The sequence below is a fragment of the Acomys minous genome, assembly GCF_964271855.1.
Source record: "Acomys minous genome assembly, chromosome: 16".
Lineage (NCBI taxonomy): Eukaryota > Metazoa > Chordata > Mammalia > Rodentia > Muridae > Acomys > Acomys minous.
The window spans coordinates 3,843,692-3,868,416 of record NC_140498.1 but is presented as its reverse complement, the minus strand read 5'-3'; the positions used below and the strand labels follow the sequence as shown (position 1 = coordinate 3,868,416).

Below are 24,725 nucleotides of genomic sequence, written 5' to 3'. Positions count from 1 at the left end.
AAAAATTCCAACTCAAAGTCGGGCAGGCCTGGTGGCACAAGACCTTCTATGGTGACAGAGGGAGTTCAAGGTCAGCCTGGGAACTTAGTGACACCCTATTTCAGAGTGGTGGGGGAGTAGAGAGCAAGGGAGCAAGGAAGCAAGGGAGCTTATGGATAGAGCACTAGCCTAGCGTGCACAAGGCCCAGTAACAATAGGTTTAATCCCCAGGAAAACACAGGTGCATACGTGCACACGCATGCACACACACACACACACACACACACACACACACACTTCAGTATATTTTAATATACTTAAAATCATTTAATTATGACCACAGTCAAATTTTGAACACCTTCAACACCCTCAAAGAAAATCGAATAACCATTAGTTTTTCCCATTCACCACTGCGAGCGACCATCAATCTACTTTCTGTGTCTCCAGCCCTGTCTTCACAGGAGAGTTCATCGACGTGGGATCAACGTGGGATCCTTCCCAATGGCTGCTCTCACTTATCATAATACATACAAGGTTCATCTACAGCAAAGAGAATATCACATCTTCAGGTCTCCTTAGGCCACATAATACGCATTATATAAACTCACTGCACTCATCCACTTATCAGCTGGTGGACACATGCATCACTTCTGCCTTTGGCTATCATGAGCAATGCTGTTATGAATATTCACATGCAAGGGTTTGTGTGGACATGTGTTTTTATTTCTCTTGCGTTTATATCTAGGATTAGACTTGCTAGGTCCTGTGGTAACTGTGTTTTTAACATGTTGAATGATTATCAGACTGTATTCCAAGATGGCTGAGCCGTGGAATGCTCCCGCCAGCAGTATAACTAGGAGGTTTCTAACTTTCCCTGTGCTTGCCAACCCTGCTAGTATTTGTCTTTTTGACAACAGTGTGTAATAGTTTGTTGCAATTTTGATTGGCAGTTCTCTGGTGATGTTGGGCTTTTTTTTTTTTTTTTTTTTTTTTTTTTTTTTTTGTCATGCTTGACCATTTGTATATCTTGAAGAAACGTTCATTTGGACCCTTTTATGTGTGTGTTTGTTTGTTTGTCTTTGTTTTCTTTTCTTTCTTTCTTTCTTTCTTTCTTTTTTTTTTTTTTGAGACAAGTTTCTCTGTGTAGCCCTGGTTGTCCTGGAATTTACTTTGTAGACCAGGCTGGCCTCAAAGTCAGAGAACTGAGTGCTGGGCTTAGTCCAGCCACACCCATCTTTTTGTCTATTAATTCTGTGCTCCTAGCTCTGACATCGAGCTCTTTCAACTGTGCTAAGTTTCGTGTGTGGTGTGTGCCCAGGACCCAGCTTCGCTGCTTTGCATATGGATAGACAGTGGGGTCGGCACTATTGGTGGAAAAGACAGTTCATTTCCCTTTCAAATGGTCTTGGCGCTTTGTCCAAAAAAATAACTGACTGTAAAGTGAGGGCTTAAATGTTGACCCTCCACCTCGCTCCTCTCATCTGTCACTTCATGCCGTAACCTCAGTGCCCCGGCTGCTGCAGTGTTCCTCGGAGTCGTGGGACCAGGAAATGTGAGTGCTCCCATTTTTCGCCTTTCCCCGGCTTGTTTTGTCTGTTCTGAGCTCCTTGCTTGCTTTGCCACCTTTGATGCCAGGGTGGGTAAAATAAGCTGTTTTTTTTTTCTATTATACTTTCTACTCAGTCCCTGCAGGTGTATGGAGAATTATTGAATGTCATATGTTTGTTTTGTGTGCGGTTCCTTTTTTGAGCTCTCTTATTAATTCTAAACATTTTCAACCCATCAGTTGTGGTTTCTTAGGTAGACAATCATATACATAATACATACATAATACATACATACATACATACATGCATACATACATACATACATACATACTTTGTTCATAATGATAAGCCTGACTTTTCCTTCCCAAATTTCTTTCTTTCTTTCTTTCTTTCTTTTTTTTTTTTTTTTTTTTTGGTTTTGTTGTCTTTCTTTTTTTTTCCTTCCCAAATTTATTCCTGTTTCCCCCTCACATTATTTTCTCTTATTTACAATGACAAAGATTCCTGTTTCCATAGCGATGCTTTTATTATTAAAGACCGTATCTCTTCTTCATCCTTCCTCACCATTAGGCATCACCCTACAGTTTGATTGAGGCAAATACCATTTATCACGTCACCAAAGTCAGCTTGTATTTCCAGTCGCTGAGCTCTCATCAGGGGACATCTTAGCAAGGTAATTATATCGCGTGGTCCCCTGAGTGCTATCCATGTGATGAACAACATTAATAAACTTTTACATTGATTCCCCCTGTTATAAACTAATTGTCTCCCCTCCAGTGGGAACAAATGAGCTCACATTAATGAGATAGCTCAGGTTTCAGAGGCACATGGTCCCACCTGTATAATACGGAGCAGATGTCACAGGCTGGGTGCCAATGGGTCGTCTCTAGTTGGCTTATAAGGAAGGGCCTTTAAAGTACTGTTTTGAATTAGTAACCAGCATTTAAAGATTAGGGAATTCCAGATAAGAATTCCAATTTCCGTTTTGTCTTTCAATCTCTTAAGATCTGGCCATTCTGGCTCCTGCACTCCCACATGGCCACAGCAGGCTGAGGCTGGGGCCCAGGGGCCTCTTTAGAGATCTCTTCACTTACCTCATTAGCATTCTGTCTGGTCCCTATTGTCCCCCTATCCAATTGTCTCCCAGACACCAGGGTGAAGGGTCAGGTACCAGTTTTTGTATTTGTGCAATTGCTTTTCTGATAATGGAATTGGATGGAAGTGAAATATCTCTTGTAATGATGTCTCTGGAAAATGTAGAGGAAATAAAAGAGGCCAAAGGGCCCTATGTGCGCCAAGGGAAACAGGGCAGCATCTTCTAGGTGGGAGGCGAGGAATAGTCCTCGAGGGTTAATACACAGTGGGTGTCTGCTGAAAGAATTAGATATAAAATGCCACCAGAAAATAAAACATTACAAGAGGACCGTGTAAAAGCTGCGTTGATGTGAGAACACATGCGTGTACACACACACACACACACACACTGACATTTCCACAAGGTTCCTTAGAGGAGGATTTAAAGCATAAACCAGGCTGCTATGAAATGTCACAGTGTGTTAAGGAAAACCCGAATCTGCCCCTGAATTTGACCTGCCTGGCTTGCACAGATGTTTATGTTTCTGATCTGTACTCAGGTCCTTCCTGGTTATTTCTGAGGCATTTCCTAATGGTGACCATGCTGGGGACAGTTTCCGTGGGTGGGTCAGGGTACAAAGCATTGAAATTTCAACACCACACTTTCTCCTCATCTCTAAGAGGCTCAGGGATGTGTTCCTCCTCAGCCATCTTGGACCCTTATTCTTTGGTGCTGGAGCTCTCAGTGACCCTAAAAGAAAGAGCTTTTTTAAAAAAATATTTAATTTTTATGTGCCTTAGTATGAGAGTGTCAGATCTTGGAGTTACAGACAGTTGTGAGCTGCTATGTGGGTGCTGGGAATTGAACCCGGGTCCTTTGGAAGAACAGGCAGTGCTCTTAACCATTGAGCCATCTCTCCAGCCCCTAGAAAGAGCTTTTTATCTCTCCCTGAAACTCCTTCCCCTAAGGCTCAGATGTCAACCTCTGAAGCTGACCTGGGACAAGGCTCATCATGGTGCAGTTTGGTCCCACATCTGTCAGTTCCTCAGTGTCCAACCTGGATTTTAAAGGAGTTATTTATTATTTATTCATATTCTGCCTGCATGTGTGCCTGCCCGCCAGAAGAGGGCACCAGATCTCATCGTAGATGGTTGTGAGCTGCCCTGCGGTTGCTGGGAATTGAACTCAGGACCTTTGGAAGAACAGACAGTGCTCTTAACCTCTGAGCCATCTCTCCAGCCCCCAACCTGGATTTTAAAATGATGACACACTGGCCAGACCCTGAGCTACCCACAAACTCCTCCTTGCAAGTCCTGGACTCACCTAGGTGAGAGTTCACAGGATGGCTCATGTGTTCCTAGTTAGCTTGATTTCACCGCTTGTTTTTTGACACGGCGTCTCACTATGTAGCCTAGCTGGCCTAGAGTTGACAGAGGCACAAACAGATGCCAGCCTCTGCATCCTGGTTGCTGGGTTAACGGTATGTGCTACCTAGTACTCTTTTTTTTTTTTTTATTGTTGTTGTTTTTGTTTTTCCTAGAAGGGGTTTCTCTGTGTAGCCTTGGCTGTCCTGGACTTCACTTGTAGACCAGGCTGGCCGCAAATTTGCTGTGTATAGGAGGACGACTTTGAACTTCTGGCCATCCTGTGTCCACCTCTCTAGTGTTATGGTCACATGTGTGCAACACTGTGGCTGGTTTATGTTAAGGATCAAACCCAGTCCTTTGTGCTTGCCAGCAAGCACTCTGCCAACTAAATCATCTCCGCTGACCCACGCTGTTATTCTGAGGCTGGATCCAACTCACACCTGTTTTATTATTTATTCATCTGCAGATCACCACGTAGGTTTTTTATTATCAGGTTAAAATGAAGTTGGAAACCTTTCAGTAGTTTTTAAGATTTGCAAATTTTAATTTTTTTGTTTTAAAAGGTTGGCTTATATTTGGAGATAATTTGGATTGGTAAAAAGAAAATAAGCCATAAACACGTAGTCTCTATAAAGCTTTGCTTAGTTTTCTCCAATATCAGTACTGAACATAACGTATGATCATTGAAATTAGGGTTGGGGAGCTGGAGTGAGGGCTCAGAGGTTAAAGCACTGGCTGCTGTTCCAGGGGAGCATCTGTAACTCCAGGAAGATCCGACGCCCTCTTCTGGCCTCTGAGGGCATTGTTTGTGTGTGGTGCACAGGCAGACAGACATGCAGATGAACACCCATACACACAAAATACAAATAAACCTTTATTTTTAAAAAAGATTTATTTATTTATTTTATGTATATGAGTGTTCTACCTGCATGTACACCTGCAGGCCAGAAGAGGGCATCAGATCCTGTATAGATGGTTGTAAACCACCATGAGGTTGCTGGGAATTGAACTCAGGACCTCTGGAAGAACAGACAGTGTTCTTAACCTCTGAGCCATCTCTCTGGCCCCACAAATAAACCTTTAAAAACTATGATTAGTGTAGATACAGTAATATTTTTGAGACTGGATCTTGCTATGTCGTTCAGGGTCCTTAAACTCATTGCTTTCCTACCTTAGCTTGCCCTGTGTTGGCGTTACCTCATATGCCACCATGCCTAGTTGGGCATGTTATAGGGAGGTTTTATTCAAATTTTGCCAATGGTTCTACTAAATGTCCTTCTTTCCGCCTAGGACTCAATCCTCAACCTCTCACTACACATAAGTATTGTGTGATATGGCCCCTGAAATCTTTGTGTACCTCAACTTTGACACTAGTGTTTTTGTTGTTGTTGTTTAGGTTTTTTGAGACAGGGTTTCTCTGCATAACAGCCCTGGCTGCCCTAGACTTGCTTTGTAGACCAGGCTGGCCTTGAACTCACATCAATCCACCTGCCTCTGCCTCCCGAGTGCTGGGATTAAAAGTGTGCATCACCACACCAGGCTCAACACCGGTAAGTATTATGTGAGAATGACTCTCAGTTTGGGGTTTTCCATGATAGGACTGAGGCAAAGCATTTTAGGCAAGCGTATCTTAGAAATGACATACCTCTCTCAGTCCCTCGAATCATGCGACTCCTTGTGATGATGTCAGTCTTGTTTAGTTGGCGTAGGGTGTGTCAGTCTGGTTTCTCCATTGCAGAGTTTCTGTTTTCTCTTCATGACTGTTACGCATCTGGTAGGAAACTATTCAGAAAAGCAAATGGCCATTTTCCTCAGTCCCTTCAGACTGCAATATCAAAACACCACATACTGAGTAGCTAAAAGTCAACAAACATTTCTCACAATTCTGGAGCCGGGAATTTGCTGGTGCTGGCAAACTCAGCACCTGGTGTGGGCCTGTTCCTCACAGATGGAGTCTTCTGTGTGTCCTCACATGGGGCAAAGTGATGAAGATTTTGTGGGTCCCTTTATAAGAGCACTGATTCATCTTGAGGAAGGAACAAGATGGCTGAATCGTAACTGTGAAGGCTTCATCTTTTTATTGCCCTCACATTGGAGGTTAGGTTTTGTAAAAGGGGCCTGATATAGCACCATTTTCATTTGTTGGCTCACTGCATTTACTTTTTATTTAAATTTTTTTAGTTTTTATTTTCTTTTATGTGTATAAGTGTTTTTGCCTGCATGTATGTCTTTGGACTATATCTGTGTCTGGCAGCCAGGGAAGACAGAAGAAGGCATCGGGTCCTCTAGGACTGGAGTTACAGATGGTTGTGAGGCACCATGTGGATGCTGGGAATTGAACCAGAGTCTTCTGGGAGAGCAACAAGTGCTCTTAACTGCAGAATCATCTCTCCAGTCCCCTGGGCCACTACATGTACCAATCATTGGTGATATGTGCCTGCTGGCTGGCAATTCCTTTCTTTTTAAAGTGTGTGTGTGTGTGTGTGTGTGTGTGTGTGTGTGTGTGTGTGTGTGTGTTTATGCACATGCTCGCACACTTGTGCATGCTTGATGTGTGTATGTGTGTGTATGATGTGTGTGTGACGTGTGTATGTGAGTGCAGGCTCATATGTGCCATAGCGCATGCTTTTATGGACGTCAAAGGACAACTTTCAGGAATCTCTCTTCTTCCATCATAGGTCTCAGATATGGAGCTCAGGTGGTCAGGCTTGGGAAGTGGGCCCTTTTCCCCTGCTGAGCCCTCTTGCCAGGCCTGATGGTAACTTCTTTGTTTTCTTTTTTTCCTTCCTTCTTTCCTTCCTTTTTTTGTTTTTTTTTCTTTTGTTTTGCTTTGCTTTGTTTGTTTGTTTGTTTTGATTTCTTAAGACAAAGTCTCTCTGTGTTAGCCTTGGCTGTCCTGGACTTGCTTTGTAGACCAGGCTGGCCTCGAACTCACAGCGATCCACCTGCCTCTGCTTCCTGAGTGCTGGGCCTTGCTTTGTTTTTTGAGACAGAGTTTCTCTGTGTAGTTCTGGCTGTCCTGAAACGCACTCTGTAGACCAGGCTGGCCTCACAGATCCACCTGCCTCTGCCTCCTGAGTATTGGGATTAAAGGTATGTGCCACCACACCCTTGGTGATTTCTTTCTTTCTTTCTTTTTTAAAGATTTATTTATTTTATGTATATGAGTGCTCTATCTGCATGTACACCTGCAGGCTAGAAGAGGGCATTAGATCACATTATAGATGGTTGTGAGCCACCATGTGGTTGCTGGGAATTGAACTCAGGACCTCTGGGAGAGCAGTCAGTTCTCTTAACCGCTGAGCCATCTCTACAGCCCACCCTTAGTAATTTCTTAATAATTCATTTACAACCTTTGCATAGTCTCCCAGACTATGTAGTACAGTTTAAAGGATTCTGGTTGTTCTCATTGTGCCAGATTCTCCATCCATATGAGCCTCCATATGAACCTCCATATGAGCCTCCATATGAGCCTCCATATGAGCATCCATATGAGCCTCCATCCGGGTCTTTTCTGTTTCCCAGTTTACCTGGGACCAGTCTATACCCAGAAACGATTGGCAGCTGAAGTGATTTGCTGACTGCCCATGAGTACAGAGTGAATAACCGATGGGGGAAGGAAGTGAGGGGAGGTGATCTAAACAGAAAGAGTGTGGAAGCGCATGGAGGGATGAAAAACCCAGTGAAGACTCTCCCCCTCCTCCCCCTCCTCCCCCTCCTCCCCCTCCTCCCCCTCCTCCCTCCCTCCTCCTCCTCCCCCCTCCTCCTCGTGTTCTGCGTGCTGAGGTGTGGTTTACCATGAGCAGGATATTCGGCTCTAAAGAAGGCCAATGTGAGCTGGCTGTGCAGGCTTCCTGCGCTGGAAGCTTCATCTTCCCCATGAGCTGTTAGGAGCCGGAGACTGTTGGGAAGAGATGAGATCACAAGGTGCCCTCGTGTTGACGCGTGAGGCGGAGGGATGAAGCAGCACCAGGTCTCAGAATCTCAGCTCAAGGGAGAAGTGCAGGCTACCATTTTGAGTGGGGTGGACCGATGGACCAAAACCAAACCAACCTGCTCTGGAAGAAGAGACGCAGTCTCACGCAAAAGTGCACAGCCCAATGCTAAAGGGAGGGTGAAGAAAAAGAAGCCAGAACCAGTGGTCCAAGGTGAAGTGTGTTCAGGATCCGGGGTATGTGGCGGGGGGAGGGGGGGAGCAGGGATCCTTGGGAAGGCGGCAACGGTAAGGCGTAAAAACTGGCACACTCAACTTGGCATTTGAGGTCTTCCTGGTGACCTTCCTTTAAGAACACTGTAGAACAAGTGTAAGATGAGGAAGTCAAATCAGGGCAGGCTGCTCTTTGGAAACATCAGGCAACGAAGGGAAGGAGAGCGATTACAGATAGCCATGTTTGTAGGCCAGACAACGAGAGAGCTTCACAGAGCTGTTGGGACACGCAGCAGCCAGGTGCTGCCAAGTGACAGAGGCACTCTTGGGACTTCCCAGCTGACTTGGGGCGGGGGGGGGGGGGGAGTGTTTCTGGCAGTTGTCATTTTAATTTCTGTCCAGAAGATGCCAGGTGCTCTTGAGGTCTGGCTGGTGGTCAGCCCTGTAGGGACAACAACACACCCCAGTATTGAAGGGAAGGTGACTTCAAACTCAACATCTGGGCCACAGCTGAGAGAGAGAGAGAGAGAGAGAGAGAGAGAGAGAGAGAGAGAGAGAGAGAGAGAGACTGAGAGAGAGAGAGATTGAGATTTTGGAAGGCAGTATCACTGGGTTTCTGAGATTCCGGGCTCCCTGGCATTTTAGCTTTATTCTGCCTTCACTGTCTACTCCTTTGCAGTGGTGCCCGTTTTTCCTCTCCTTTTCCTTCTCCAAATGTCAGGAATTTTTGTGGCGAACAAAGTAGAGGCTGGGGAGACAGTAGTGTGGCGCACATTGACCAGGGCTGGGCTCCCCATCTATAACAGGGAGTTAGGGTGGAGAGACCCATGATAGGCAATATGCCCCTTCCCGTCCATTTCCAACGTCTGCACCCGCCCAAAGGGTACTTTCTGTTTCTGCCCATTTGGGGAAGTCGCTTTTTCTTGGTATTCAGGGAGTCAGGAAAAGAAAAGCCATCGGGTTTTCACATTAGCCTTCAGGTAGGGTTGTGGCTTTTGACCAACAGTAACGTATGACCTTGTGGTCGGCTTGGGACCTACTTCTGGGAAGGTGGACCCAGCTGAAGTGATGGAAGATTCTGGTACTGTGTAGCGGTGATGGCATGTGGGACCAGAGGCTGGAGAAACAGTGTTGAGAGTTTGGGTTGACTGGAAGTTTCTAGGAAGGTCCTCATAGACAGAGTAGAAGCTATCGTCAGCTCTGCAGGGATGCAGGCCTTTTAAGGGTTAAGAGCACCCGAAAAAATAGAAGTAGGAGGAGGAAGTGGGGCGCTGGGTCGCAATGCGAGAAGGAAGCAGCTCATCGGAGCTTCCTCTTTCTCCTCCTTCCCCGAAGCCCCCACCCACCCCTCCTGCGCAGCCAAAAAACGCTCTTCCGCCTGCTGGAATCTCACCTTACTCTGAGGGCTTATGATGCTCAGCGCGGGTACACAAGCCGAGCCGAGGCTTGTAGTTCCCTGGAGCAGGCGGGGTCCCAGCGCAGTCCAAAGGCTGGATGTACCGGCCTGAGGCGGCTAGGCCACCAGAGGGCGTGGAGCCCCGCTGGGAGGCTAGACCCACACAGACCCCGCCCTCGCAAAGCCCCGCCCCGAATGCCCCGCCCCCCGGAGTTGTACGGACCAGGCAGATGCTAGGACTTGCTCCCTGGCTCCGGCCGCGGTGCGGTGGTCCGGGCCTCACCTCAACTGCAGGGAGTCACCGCTGGAGTGGGGCTCGTCGCCCGGCGAGGACTGCAGGTGTGTGTCTGGGCAGCCAGGGGAGATGCTGAGGGCTCGCGTGAGAGCTCGAGGCACAGCCAGAGCAGGTTGGGACGGGAGCAACATGCCACAAAAGCAGCAGGTGGTGGTAGGCTGGGCAGTCGGTGATCTTCCAGTTCCACAGTTAAGGTCTGTCTGTGGGAACCGGGGCCACAAACCCATGGGGCAAACCCAGAGGCAGAAGGGGCGTCCCGGGACTGTTCATCAAGATTTAAGTAGCTATGCTGCTTTATGTGCAGCCTCCTGCTGGGTCACAGGCCACCCTGTGCTCTGGGATAAAGGAACCTGCGGTCAGTCCTCTGGCTCTGAACTCTCTGGAGAGCGTGGACAACAGGAGTCCTTTGGCATCAGGACCAGGGTGTTGTCCTCCGTCGAGCTTCAGGATGTCCAAAGTTAGTGAGCGTGGTTTCTCAGACACCGCTGCTGTGCTAGAGCACTGTGCGCCCAGCACTGTGAGAGTGTCGACCAATGTTTATACGCTGAAGACTCGAGAATGGGTGATGTGAATGTATGTGCTCATGCACGTGTGCGCGCGCGGGAGCGCTGGCGTGATGGCCCAAGCGAGGGTAGTAGTGGTAAATATGCAACAAGCTCGGGACAGTAGGAGGAAGGAGGTTGTTCAGAGGGAAAAGGAAGGCGAGATGAAAGCAGCAGGATGTGGTATGAAGTGAGTTAAGCCTTCTGCTGAGAGGAGGGGCGGCTTTTGGCAACAGAGGGCTAAAAAGCCAGCCCACTCGCCTCATGGCCTCTCCTGAATTCTGCTTTGGGCTTTGCTTTCTTTGCCTGCTGTGGGCAGGCTGTGCTCCTGAACGCCTGTTAACACAGAGTCGCTGGGCTCCAGGACGGCTTTCCAAGGTGAATCAAATGTTAAATATGGTCCTTAAGCCGTGATAGTGGAGCTTGCTTAGTGAGGTGGAGGGTGTTTGGGAGCCGTGCGTGAGATGGAATAGAGATCTGAGTTCCAGCCAGGCCCGGCATATGACATCCCTCTGTCTGCCTCAGTTTCCCTATTTGTAAAACTGGCTGTGTACTTCTGATCAACAGGGTGTGGGAGATGCAAAGAGACAGGCACAACAAGAGCTACACAGGAGACCTTCCATTTATGGTTTGTTACATGGTCTTACAAGCCCACAAAACATGCTTATTTAAAGCAGCTCATCCCAACCAACGGGCCACACTATGGACTATGGATCCCTGTATACCTAGCCTGGTATTTGAGCCCTCACCTTCGGCACAGATGGACAGCAATGCATGTTACATATAAGGATATATCTTCAATTTGGAGATGTGCATGTGTTCACATTCTATTTCTATATATCAATTATTATTTTAAGCATTTGTTATTTTATTTGTGGGTGTGGCATGTGCATGCCATGGGCCATGTGGAGGTCAGAGGGTAAGCCGAAGGAGCTCTCTCCTACTCTGTGAGTCACAAGGAACAGACGTGGGTTGTCAAGCTTGAAAGGAAACATCTCATCTGGTCTGTTTGTTTTTTGAGACAGACTCAGGCTGTATCTCAGGCTGGGCCTCCAACTCAGTGTGTAGCTGAGACTGGCCTTGACTCCAGGTGCTGAAATTACGGGCAGTGCCGCTATGCCCCACTTTACGTTCATATTTTAGCAATGTTAAAATTAACATATTACAATTATAGTAAGCTCCAATATGTCTTCCTTGTCAACACACACAATGATGGTGCATCTTTATAACCGATAGCGTCTTACAGTCTGTTAAGTACATGGTATATTTTACAGATCAAGGGGAATGTTCTAGAAGTACAAGGGCACACACAGAGTTCTGTCATTCTTCTGTGCTGCCTACATTGTAAACATCGAACCTCATAAGTGCTGAAATTTTGTGGTGTCTAGTTTTTTGTTTTGTTTTGTTTTTGCTTTGTTTTATTTTTGAGGCAGTCTCAAAACCATAGACCAGGCTGGCCTTGAACTTACAGAGATCTGCCTACCTCTGACTCCCAAATACTTTTTTGAATTGCCTTTCCAGTGGTGACTTGTACTTATCAAGTACATGCCTTGTTCTTCTAAAGCAAGAATTGTAGTGTTTTGTTTGTTTGTTTGTTTGTTTGTTTCCTTATAGGCTGGCAGCTAGCTTTTGGATAATGGGGACATGTCAGGTGACATCACCTGGGTGATGAAGGCATTAAAGGGATGATAAATGAGAGATCATGAGCCTCCTAACTCTCTCATTTGGGTCCCAGATTCTGGTCAGCAGAGCTTGTCCTCAGAGGGCCTGCTGTATCCTGTTGCTATGGTGACGGAAGATACCAAATCTGAATGAGTTGCTTTCAGCTGAAAGCTTGCAGAGGGTACCAAGGCCCCTTGCCGCCCCCCCCCCCCCCATCAGCCTAGGTTCACCTTCCTGCTTTCTCCCATGAAGCTCAGGCAGACCTTGGCTTGGAAGATACTGCTTCATCACTTCGGACTGCTCGTCCCTTCCTCCACCTACCTGGTGAATTGTTTGAGCTCTGTCTCCGTGGCCTCCCAGCATAGCACTGACTTCCCTAGCCCACGGGGACTTACTGACATAGCTATGGTCTGTCCCACAGCCAGCATGGCTTCAAGCTGTCACCAGAGTCTCCCTGGGATCTCACAGTCAGGAAAGCCTCTATACAGAGGCAGGATAGTGTCTGGGACAGCAGGGTGGGGCCCCCAGGGACCATTGTGATTTTCATTTCCGTGTCCTCTGGAGTCCTGTTACTATGTTGATGTAGGCAAATGGGCTTGTGTGGCTTCCTCATGGGGGACAGGGCTGGGATGTGAGGACTGAAGGTAGATTCCAGCCTAGGGGTCCGCTACTCTACCACACAGCCTTGATTATAATCAGATGCCTCTCTGAGCATCATTTCCCCTGTCTGTATGGCAGCCACGTGGCATTTGATCCCGCCTAACCTTCCATAGTCAGCACTTTATAGTGGGATGCCTTCAGTATGCAGTCGAGGGACCAGGCTCAGAAGGCATGGGAAGGCCAGCATTGTTCCTGCCCGCCAGGAGCTGGGTCTAGTAGTTCACAACACCTGATACAGGGGACATCGAATTATGAGATCTGTGTGATGCTCTGGGGATTACAGAGTTTGGGTTATGTCATATGTTACTTGAGACTTGAGAGATATGAAATAAAAGAAAATAATATTCATGCTGCTGCTGCTGATAATAATCATAATCATAATGATGATGATGATGAACATTTGACAGACACCTTCTTAAGGCTCTGTGGGTATCTTCCCTCATGAGTTTGCCCCCCCCCCAAAACTAGGCGTGTATGTGTGTGATTATGAGGGGTTTCCCTATTCTTAAATTAACTGTTACAACTGAGAGCAGTGATGTGGCTTCTATGTCTGACGTGGACCAAGGGCTCTTTAAATGCTTCCTCCCTTGCCCTTATTCCAAGGTGCACTTTGTGGACATCAAGGTCTTAAATGCCATTGCGCTGGGGGAAGGCTCCCTCTTCTTTTTCTTGGTGCGTGCTGGAGAGCACACCCCGCAGAGGGCCCTTTGTAGTCATGTGTTTTATTAGCAGCCCAGGGAGCCTCTACCCATGGGAAAATCTACCCATCGTAGCCAGGCCTTTATCTGGGCCCGTGATTCTCCCTACCATGTAGTAAGGCTCCTGCTCAGCGCCCACATCCTTCCTCTCCATCCAAAGCTGTCTTCCAAGAACCTCAACATCCATTCACACGTATGGTTGGGTCTTTGGCTGAGTGTTTGTTCCTGTGTGGCTCCGTGGTGTGGGCTCTTGTCAGGCAAATCTTCACACAACCACTTCCACCCAACCTGGTCGACGTGGCCAACCTCCTCTCGGGGGTTTTTCTGCATTAGTTGTAGCACGTCATCTTCGCCTACACCTCTTCCAGGAGAGTTTCAAACACTCTCTCCTTCAATGATTCTCCACCTTCCTAACTCTACCGACCCTTTAACACAGTTCCTCGTGTTGTGGGGAACCCCCAACCATAAAATTATTTTCGTTGCTACTTCACAACTAATTTTTCTACAGTTATGAATCATTACGTAAATATCTGTGCTTTCCGAATGTCTGAGGCGATCCCTGTGAACGGGTCATTCGATCCTCCCCACCAAGGGGTCTCGACCCACAGGTTGAGAAGCAATGCTCTGGGTAGTGGGTCCCTTTCAAACATTGATGGAAGGGCTAGTTAGTAAACACATGTATATATGTGAACACATGCATGCATGCACACACACATGGACGCACCCATGCATGCACAGTCTCTTTTACATAAAACTGCGGAGTCTTCTTAGACTTCAATAGTCCAACAAAGAGGCTGGCTTAGTAAGTTCTTCCAGAAAACATTGCCTCTGTGCAGTCACGCTGCACAGGAAAGGCGGCTATTATCAGAGGCAAGCTGCAGGTGGTGATGGGTAGGTGAATACTTTAGAGGACACCCAGGGGACCATCTTAGTGACTTGCTAGTGAGATATTGAGGCATGTGGTAGGGGACCACTGAACATCATGACCTCACACCAAGCACGTCTTCTGGATTTTTTTTTTAATGTGGAATCTCACTATGTAGCTCTGACTGGCCTCTAACTCACACCTCTCCAGCCCCAGGCTCCTGAGTACTGGGATTACAGCTGTGTGCCGCCATGTCCAGCCACCGTCTTCTGGATTACTTGTGAAGACTTGATACCAACCTGTTTCCAAGATGGCGGATGAGTGTTGCCTTTGCTGATAACAGCCTGATAAGAAGCAGTTCCACTCTGCTCCCTAGCCAGGCCACTGGATTTATGCCTAGGACCAGGGGACAGAGAAGTGGCCACAATTAGTTCTTTGCCACTTACGTCTACAAACCCCGTATTCTTGGAGACTGGCTTGTCTTTAAGACTTCCTTTCTTTAATGTGGTTGCGATATATTAGCAGCAAAGTAATGTGTTTGAAAGATGCTTTCTCAGGCTGGAGAGATGGCTCAGTGGTTAAGAGCACTGTCTGCTTTCCCAGAGGTCCTGAGTTCAATTCCCAGCAACCACATGGTGGCACACAACCATCTATACTGGAATTTGATACCTTCTTTTGGCCTGCAAGTGTACATGCAGATAGAGTACTCATATACATAAAAATAAACAAATAGTTTTTTAAAAAGATGCTTTCTTCCATGTCTCGTTGACAAAGAACGTTAAAAGCATGACTGAATATTAAGGCATTTAAAAACACACCCTAGAAAAATCTTGTATTCTTTCACTCTGACATGAGTTTATATGAGACATCCTATTATCAACTTCCTCACATTAAGACTTCCTTGTATTTCTGGATTTAATTCAATTGTTATTTTAAATACAGGACCAGGTTTGCTCAATGTGCGCTCCTTTGGGGGTTTTGCATCTGTACTTACGTGTCGGCTTCCATCATTGCCAGACACCTGAGATGACCAACTCGTAAAGAGAAAAGGCTGATGTGAGCTCCAAGCTTCTGGCCTGGGATGAGCTGGCTTCATTGTTTTGAGCCTGTGGTGAGGGAATAGGTCGTGGTTGAAACGTATTATAGAATCAACCTGCTTATGTCATGACTAGGAAGCTAGAGAGAGAGGGAGGGAGAGAAGGGAAGAGAGAGAGAGAGAGAGAGAGAGAGAGAGAGAGAGAGAGAAAGAAAGAAGAGAGAGAGAAGAGAGAGAGAGAGAGAGAGAGAGAGAGAGAGAGAGCGAGCTTGTAGACCCCTACATAGGTTAAATCCAATGACCTAAAAACCTCTCATTCGCTCTCACTTCCTTTTTTTTTTTTTTTTTTTTTTTTCTTGGTTATTCTAGACAGAGTTTCTCTGTGTAGCCTTGGCTGTCCTGGACTCGTTTTGTAGATCAGGCTGGCCTCGAACTCACAGAGATCCACCTGCCTCTGCCTCCCAAGTGCAGAGATTACAGGTGTGTGCCACTATGCCTGGCTACTAGCCACCACTTCTTATTTTATTTTTATTTTTTATGTGTATTGTAGTGTAGTCTGTGTGTATGTCTGTATGAAGGTGCCAGATCCCCTGGAACTGGAGTTACAGACAGTTGTGATCTGTCATGCGGGTGCTGGGAATTAAGCCCGGGGCTTCTGGAAGAGCAGAGTGCTCTTAACCAATAAGCCATCTCTCCAGTCCCCTCGCCCCCACTTCTTAAGGGTTCCGTCAACCCCTAATAGCAATAAACTAAAGACTATGCCTTCAGCATATATGTACCTTTGGGGCATACCTAAGGTTCAAATTACCCCCAGTTCATTGTGAGTTTGCATCACTGCTGTCATTAATTTCCAGTATGCTGGCTTTGCAGGGTGAACTTGGAGGCAGTTCATCCCTTGCACTCCGGGGCAACTTGCAGAGGTCAGGGCAGTGCTGTGACCCTTGACAAGTGTGAGAAGTACCCTGATCCTGGGGTGCCCTGCTGCTGGACCCCTGGCCTCCCACTCTCCGTGCGCACCTCCCCTCTGCTCTTTAGTTGTCTTAGGTGCACACCTAGCATCCCCAGCTCCCCACAGCTGACACCGAAGAGTCCTCTCTGGCTCTTGCTCTGATGGCCGGCCACTTTACTCGCACTTCGGCCTATGCGAAGGCTGTTTCCACATGGATCTGGGCAGATGCCTTTGAGTGCAATTCAGCTCTCCCCGTCACCTTCATAGGAATGCTGACCAAAAGCCCTTGTTAGGCCCAGAGAACAGGTGACCAAGAGGGATGGTGATGTGATATAAAACCATTTTAAACACCAAGGTTTTTCTCTAAGCAGAGGAGATGAGAGAGCTGCCGCCTGTCTTCACATGTTGGGGAAATGACCTGCTCTGTGAGTGGTCCCCCGGGGTGCAAGGGATGAGCTGCCTCCCAGTTCACCTCGCAAAGCCAGCAAGTCACCTTTCCAAGGTGAGACCAAGGTGGAAAAGGGGTCAGTGGGAGGAAGTTAAAAAGGAAATAAGAGTTCAGCTCATTTCAAGGAAGATCTTAGAGAAAGTCAGAACAGATCACATTTTGACGGGGGATGGGGGCAGGGGGAAGGGCATTGGTGGAAGTGTTTCCGTGAAATGCCTGCTGGTCCTACAGCCACGGTAGCTGTGAAGGAGGGTGCAAGAGACCCCTTGCTCCTCCCACTCTTAGTGCCAGTCTCTGACTGACTATGTACAGGATTGTTCTGTCTGGGAGTAGTGGTGCATGCCTGTAAGAGAACTGCCACGAGTTCGAGGCCAGCCTAAGCTGCCACCTTGCAAGAATGTCTCAAAATTGTTTTCAGGCTGGTTGTTTCGAAAGAGTAATTTAAAGGTAAGGAGTTTGATGACCTTGAGGGAACACGTCCTAGATCTGGGCAGCTCCCGCAAAAGCCCCGCATATCTGCTTCACAGCGTGTTCTTCCTGGATGTTAGAAAGCATCAGTGTCCACGGTGACCCTGCCCACTGAGGACCTAGCTCCTGCTCTCATCCTAAGCTCGGGCTGTGGACTCTGCCTGGGGTCTTCTGTTAGTCACTTCCCCTGACACACTAAGCCCTGGCAAAGGTCATCTGGGTAGAATCCACCAAACCATCACAGCCAACCGCATGCCATCTGTGGTGAGCCGGGAGCGAATGGGGCAGAATCCATCAAACCATCACCAGCCATGGTGAGCCGGGAGCGAATGGGGCAGAATCCATCAAACCATCACCATCCATGGTGAGCCGGGAGCGAATGGGGCAGAATCCATCAAACCATCACCAGCCATGGTGAGCCGGGAGCGAATGGGGCAGAATCCATCAAACCATCACCAGCCATGGTGAGCCGGGAGCGAATGGCCAGAATTTCATAAGCTTTTGAATTTTGCATTCATTTCTGTACTGGCACCTTGGGGAGATTCATTTTGAGAAAACTAGATGTTTGGAGCTGTGACTATGCAGACTGTGATGTGACACTCAGGTTACCAGACGGAGCAGGAGATGTGATCTTTGTACATCTCTCTGAGCCTGTTGCCTCCTGGACCAGTTGACACTAGGATTCTGACTTGGACGTTTCTAGGATGCTCTCTGGACTCAGCCTTGTGGGAAATAGTGGTACAGCTCCACCCTAAAGCTGGACAGTTCCCTCAAAAGTGACTGGAACTTGTGACCCTCCTGGAGTTACAAGCATGTGCCACCGAGTCTCCTTGGAAGTTTCTACAGAAACTCTAGGCTGTCTGCTGGTAACCTGGAGACATCCCCTTCCTACTCATGCCTATAGTCAACTGGTCTTCTTCTGCCCTTGGTCCTCGCTCTCCCAGGCTTTGCTTCTTCTCGTCCCAGCCCAGCCTGGCTGTTTTCCCCTGGACGCACTGTTTCACCATAAACACACATCTGGAACCTGACACACTTCCTCTGTGGACTTCCCCATTGCTGTCTCTTCTGCAATCCAACCCTGTCTCTGAAACCCTGGCATCATCTCCAGTGATGCCCAGCATCCCTTCCTCTCTCTCCACTCTGTCCTGATGATGCGCCCGAACTCCATGGCTCTTTTGTCTCTGACCTCCTCCGTCCTTTCCTCCAATGTCCAATGAGTTGGGTTTTTGTTTGTTTGTTTGTTTTTGTTTTTTCACTTGTGCCACTGCTGAGGGCTTTTGTCACAGGCTGGCTCTTCCTTTCTCTATCGGGAGAAGTAGACGTATCTTCATCACTGCAGCCAGAGCTCTTTGATGGCATCCTACTTTGGGGAAAATCTAATGTCCTTGATCTTCGATCTTCTTCAGGATACAGCAGAGTCTCTCACCCTCTCAAACTAAGAGCCCCCCACCCCTGACCCAAGATCTAATGTGTTCTTGCCCCTTAGCCTTTCCTGGTAAAGAATGTCTTCCAGTACTTTTTTTTTTTCACTCCTGAGTCTCCAGTGCTTTGGGGGTGGGGGAGGGACAGCACTTGTCCGTGTTCAGTCGGTGGTGGCTGAGGCTATGACTACCCCATGAAGCAGCCAGCACAGGAAGCCCTGAGCCTCCTCAGCCATGGAGGGCTGATTTACAGGCTGAAATGCCCCTATTTGACCTTTCCCTTGGGGTTTCACTGCAACTCCCCTAAGGGCTTTACCTTTTGAGCACCTCGCTGGCTTCCTGAGAGCAGCTGACAGGTTCAGACACCTGTGTCTGTGCCTTCCAGGAACAGGACAAGGCAGGTGGCCTCTGGGGGCGTTTCAGACCCCAAGAGCTATGGCAGATGGCAGGTGCTGTCCCTCCTCAGAATCCTCTTACAGAGGGTGGGTGGGGTAGGGGAAGTCCTGAGGAGCTTCCCTCCAACCCCTGACAGGACTCAGTCTGTGACAGCTTGTGTACAGGAGGCAGGGGAAGTGTCTGTTTGCAACACAGTATTTACAAGGCACGAGGGCTTCCTGTCCCGCCTACCCAGTAGGCTATGGGGCAATTGGGAGCTCTGTTTTCAGGAGGTGTGAGACAAGAAATGGTTGGTGTTGGGGTTCTGGGAATTATTCAGATATCTCTTGAGGTACCTGATCTACCTGACCTAGGACAAATGAAGGGAGATGAGGAATTCATGTGTTTAAATTATAAATAATTATGATTGTTTTACATAGTGCCTTTTTGTTTGTTTGTTGTTGTTTGTTTGTTTGTTTGTTTTTTCGAGACAGGGTTTCTTTGTGTAGCCCTGGCTGTCCTGCACTCACTTTTTAGATCAGGCTGGCCTCAAACTCACAGCAATCTGACTGCCTCTGCCTCCCGAGTGCTGGGACTAAAGGCATGAGCCACCATGCCTAGTTTACCTTATCATTTTATAAAGATAGGGTGTGACCTTGAGCCTGCCCTGTCTCTGCTTTCCAGGCACTAGGATTTCACACCAATGTCCCCAGCCTTTCGACATGGGCTGCGAATCCAAACTGAGGTCATCACATGGGTATGACCAGCATTTCATGGACTAAGCAGACAGCTTTCTTTTTCTGAAGGGGAGCTGTGCTTTGGGGAGGAAGGAGAGCTTCTCTCTGGGAAGGGAAAAGCCCTCCCCGTCAGACAGAACCCCTTTTCTCATTTGGGGTTCAACCAATATAGAGAGTGCCACCTCCTATGTGCATACATGCTTATATGGCCTGAGGCGGCTGCTATGTCTCCCTGACTCCTCACAGGACATGACAAATTTTAGGGCACCCAACCATTTGCCTGGACCCATTGCTGTGTCACCCACAAAAACATGAGCTTGTGTCTAGAGTCCCTTTTTGACCCCAGGCCCTGATGCAAGTATCTGGAAAGATCTTGGGAGGTTCTTTAGGCCTTCTTGGCCAAGGAGATAGGCATGTCTCCCATGGCCCTCTGCAGTGAGGGTCCTACCCCACAGCTCAATTGTAAAGATACAAGACGGGTTTCTGAAGTACATCATTTCTCTGAAGCCGCCAGAGAAAGGATGGCATCTATGAGCCACCCAGCATGAAGGGCTGAGGTGTGAAACCCTGTGTGATAGTGACACACTGGACTGTGGGTTATTGTGTGAGAACATTGGTTTGTGTAAGAACATTCACTAAGAACAGTAAATGGGGGGGGGGGAAAGCAGTGATAAGGGTGTGGCCCTTTAAAGAACTTGCTAACAAAAATATCCAGTCACTGGATGGGATGACGCATACTTGTGAACCTAGTACTGGCAAAGCTGAGGCAGGAGGACTGCCATGAGTTTTAGATGCATCAAAAACAGCCTTCTACTCGAGAAAAGTAGAAACTTCCCTGAGCACCTTGGGGGAAGATGCAAAGTAGAGTCGAATCAGCCTGCAGGTGTCAAGAAAACACAGTTCTGAACTTGTGAGGCTAAGCCAGGGCCAAGATACGTGAACTATTTGGAGTTGTGTCAGAAGTTTGTTCCAGAAAATACTGTGCTAGATGAACAAGATGGTGGGAATGTGGAGGAGGTGATAGATGCAGCCCTCAATGGACCACACATTGATGCAACAAATAAGGGCACTTCATAGGTGTCACCAACTGTCATTCCTCCCCTTAAGGCCCACTTTGGCCCAAGGTTCTGAGCTGCCCTCTGAGATGGGCATAGCTGACAGAGAATGCCTTTTCTAGGCCAAGGCCAAATCCTACTGTCAGCAGGCTCCTCTGGAGAGTGTGCTGAAGGATTTGGTTGGGGCTATGGTCCCCATGTAATGATGGCCATGCCTCTGCCTTGGGTCTACAGCCCAGTCTCTTCAGCTAACGTCATCTATTCCTTTCTCTCTCCCCCATGTTTTCAGTGATGGGGATGGCTTCCCTTGTGGGTTTTGAACTCCTGAGATTGGCTCGGAAGGTAAAGGTGGGAGCAGCAGTTTTGCCAGAGTGTTTGCTGTCTCGGAGGGAGGAAAAGTGCTTGTGAAATGTTATTTGTTCTCATGGAACCTATTTATTTGGTCGGAGGCAGATGGCCTCTAATCTGTTATGGAAACAGGAACTCTTCTATGGAGAATTGCTTCAGGACTGCCTGGCCAACTCTGTATGTGCCTAAGGATGCTTGACTTGACAATCCCTGGGCCCCTGTCACTACACTGCCTCTAGAACAGGTGACACACAGGCAGTAACCCATCTAGAAAGTTGATGCCACCTCTCTGGAGGTCTTTCATGAGGTGGCCTCCTACAAGGGAACTTTGTGTACACAGTCTGGGCTTCATTAAAGGTCACACCATAAATCATACTTTACAAATTTCGGAAAGCCCGCTGTTTGTATCAAAATGACACAATAACAGATAAGTAAAGCATTCCATTTTCTGACTCAGTGTGGACAGAGACGCTAGCGTGTTTGTGTGCCTGTCGTATTGGAAAAGAACCAAACTGCTAGTGCTTAAACAAGCAAGGAGTTTATTTATCTTTCATGAAATGGTCAGGTCTAAGTGAGCCAGGTGTTAGTGGCAGCCTCTCAGGTCAAGCGTCCTTCTGTCTTGTGGCTCTCTCTTTCCTCTGTGTGTAGGTCTCATCCCATGGCCCACGACGGCAGCTTTGGTGGTTCCCATCACTCTTCCATCTGGCCAGTGAGCGGGAAGGGGCAGGGAAGGGGAAGATGTGACTCCTTTGCCAGCATGCTCTGTTGTCTACTCAGACTCCAATGGCCATACAAGAGAGGCAGGGAAATGTACTCTAAAGTTGCTGAAAGTTATTGTTAGAGAAGAAAGGAGCGTGGGTAAGAAGAATCTCGGCCATATTTGACATCTACCCATTTGAACAAATCCCTACCGACACATTAACTTCATTGCTCCTTCCACGGAATACGCATGCCTTGAAAGCCCAGTTGAAAATTATGAATTAAAAAAATGACACATGGGCCAGGGAGATGGCTCACTGGGTAAGGCAATTGCTGCATAAGCGTGAGAAGTTGGCTTTGAGTGCCCAGAATCTGTGAAAAGCCGTGTGCATCAGTAATCACAGCACCCCTACAGCTAGATGGGAGGTAAACCTGGAAGCTCAGGGGCTAGCCTGGTGTATACAGTAGCTACAGAGAAAAGGCTCTGTCTCAAATAAGGTAGAAGGCGGAGACCAATACCTGAGGTTACCCTATGTGCTGTGGTATGTTCATATGTACACTTACACACAATCATGCTCATTTACATCCACAACACACATCAAAAATGGCATGTTGGCGCGGTGTGGTGGCGCACGCCTTTAATCCTAGCACTCGGGAGGCAGAGGCAGGCGGATCGCTGTGAGTGCAAGGCCAGCCTTGTCTACAAAGTGAGTCTAGGACAGCCAAGGCTACACAGAGAAACCCTGTCTTGAAAATAAAGGGGGGGCATGTTGTACCAAAAGATAGAATCATTTCGTGTCCATTGATAGGTAAATGTATAGATTATATATGAACAGTAGAGTATTCTTCAGCCTTAAAAAAGGAATGCAGTTCTAACACTCACTACAACATTGAAGACATCACGCTAAGTGAAATAAGCCAAACACAAAAGAACAAATACTGTTTGCTACTATTTATGTGAGCTAGCCTGAGCTGTCAGAACCAACGGGATGGAGAAGAGATTTATAGGTGTCCAGAAGGTGAGAGGAAGGGGAAACAGAGTTAGTGCACACTGTGTACGTTGTCACAGTGCAGCAAGATGGAAACGCACAGGAGGTGGAGAGGAGGCACGGCTGCCCATGGTATGAATGCACTTCACGCCACAGAGCTGTACAATGTATGTACATTCGTGTTTTGTGTATGTTAGCACATTTAAAAAAAAAACTCCAACACAGGGGTCTCTGGCGTTTTATGACTGGTGTCCTTACAGATGAAGATCTGCTCAACCTTTTTGGGTGAGTTTGCTTAAGTGAGGAAGGGAGCTACTTGATAGAGCGATCACATTTGTTTATAGTATCAGGAGATTGTTACGAGACTTGTTACAATTCAGGGGCATTGTTTATGTAGCATTTTACTTTTTTTTTTTTTTTAACCTGTTTTAAATCAACAGATCCCTTCTAGTCACTGGAGTTCCAGGACCCCCAGCTGAGTGTTGATGAACTGCCTCTTAACGGGTCAGAGAAGAGACTGCCTGGGAGCTGGGGACTCAGCATTGCGTTTCTAGGATGCTACCTCTTCCCTCCACCTGCCCCCTTTATCTCTTTTTCTGTTTCTTTGTTTGTTTGTTTGTTTTTGAGACAGGGTTTCTATGAGCTCTGGCTGTTCTGGAACTCACTCTGTAGTCCAGGCTGGCCACAAACTCACCGAGATCCACCTGCCTCTGCCTCCCAAGTGCTGGGATTTAAGGCGTGCACCACTGCCGTCCGGCTTTATCTCTCTTTCTTTCTCTTACACATCTCTCATTTTCTCCAGGTTTACAGATCATCAATGTGGTTCCTGTTCTTTAAGTGCCTGAGATGAATTTATCCATATTTACCAGCCAAAGTTTAATAGAAGCAGCAGGGCCTGGGGTAGGCTCAGTGGTAGAGTGTTGGCCAAGCATGTGATCGGTCCTGGATCAGTCCTTTCGTGTCAGACCCTCTCCCTCGGTCCCGCAAACTTCAAGCGGAGCGTGTTACTCACCAGGTCAGCATAGGCTCCACATAGCAGGTGTATAAGCCCTTCTGGGCTTAGCCTGTCATCAGAGACCATTCACGATCTAGCACCCCAGCCCCGACAACTTCATCTAATATGTCCGCCCCATGCTTTAGACTTCTCAACCTACGTAATGCTGCGACCCTTTAAAACACACATCTCCTCATGTTGTGGTGACCCCCCCCCCCCCGCCGCAGCTGTAAAATTATTTTTGTTGCTACTTCATAACAGTAATTTTGCAACTGTTATGAATGGTAATATACATATTTTTTGGAGGTAGAGGGTTGTCAGAAGGGTCGTGACCCACAGGTTGAGAACCACTGCTTTAAGAGACCAGATGGCCAGTGTTTCTTATAGGGATTATGTGGTCTCCTCACCACCCAGGACAGCTCCTCCTTCCAGAACACTTTCCAGAAGCTTTCCAGAACTCCTCTGTAGGATCTTGGCCGATGTACATCCTCCTGCGTCCGTTCCTATTGCATCTGCCCTATAGTTAACTCCACTGGGACATTTAAACTTTGGGGTCATTTCTAGTTTGAAGATCATTTTGGATGCTTTTTTTCCCCTGTGTTTTCTGACATACCCCCTTTTGCTGGGTCCTAAGCCCAGGACAGGGTGAGACTGCAGATGCAGCAGAGCACTGAGCGGGTTTCCGTGGGAAGCCGTCCTACCAGCTTCCACTCCCATCAGCAGCTGTGAGTGTTTTGTGAGTGTTCTTGTTGCTTTAAAACCCGCAGACACTGTGTTTCCCACCTTCGTTTTAGCCATTTCTGGGCGTGTAGTGGTATCGAATTGTGGTTTTAATTTTCATTTCCTTTATGACTAATGAAATTGAGTGCCTCTTCTTGTATTTAGAGGTCAGCCGGCCATCTGCTTGTTTGAAGTATAGGCTCAAATGTTTTGCCCATTTTTCCCACAGGGATGTTTGCCCGTTTTGGGATTT

The 24,725-nt window shown here is 47.5% G+C and overlaps 1 protein-coding gene and 1 long non-coding RNA gene across 3 annotated transcripts in view; one reads left to right on the top strand and one right to left on the bottom strand.

Moving 5' to 3' along the window:
- Window positions 1–4,898: 4,898 nt before the first annotated feature.
- On the bottom strand, window positions 4,899–9,629 carry LOC311586056. The gene is made up of 3 exons (XR_014775453.1): window positions 9,509–9,629; window positions 7,766–7,869; window positions 4,899–5,750 (listed from the first exon to the last, which is right to left on the bottom strand). It is a non-coding gene; the product is annotated as an uncharacterized lncRNA (long non-coding RNA).
- Window positions 9,630–9,703: 74 nt separating this feature from the next.
- The window catches only part of PIK3R5 (phosphoinositide-3-kinase regulatory subunit 5), a 62,079-nt gene continuing 47,057 nt past the window's right edge, over window positions 9,704–24,725 (top strand). For both annotated transcript variants that reach the window (XM_084761863.1, XM_084761862.1), the window contains exon 1: window positions 9,704–9,850. The gene's annotated coding sequence lies outside the window, so the exon portion shown is untranslated. The remainder of the gene's footprint in view (window positions 9,851–24,725) is intronic.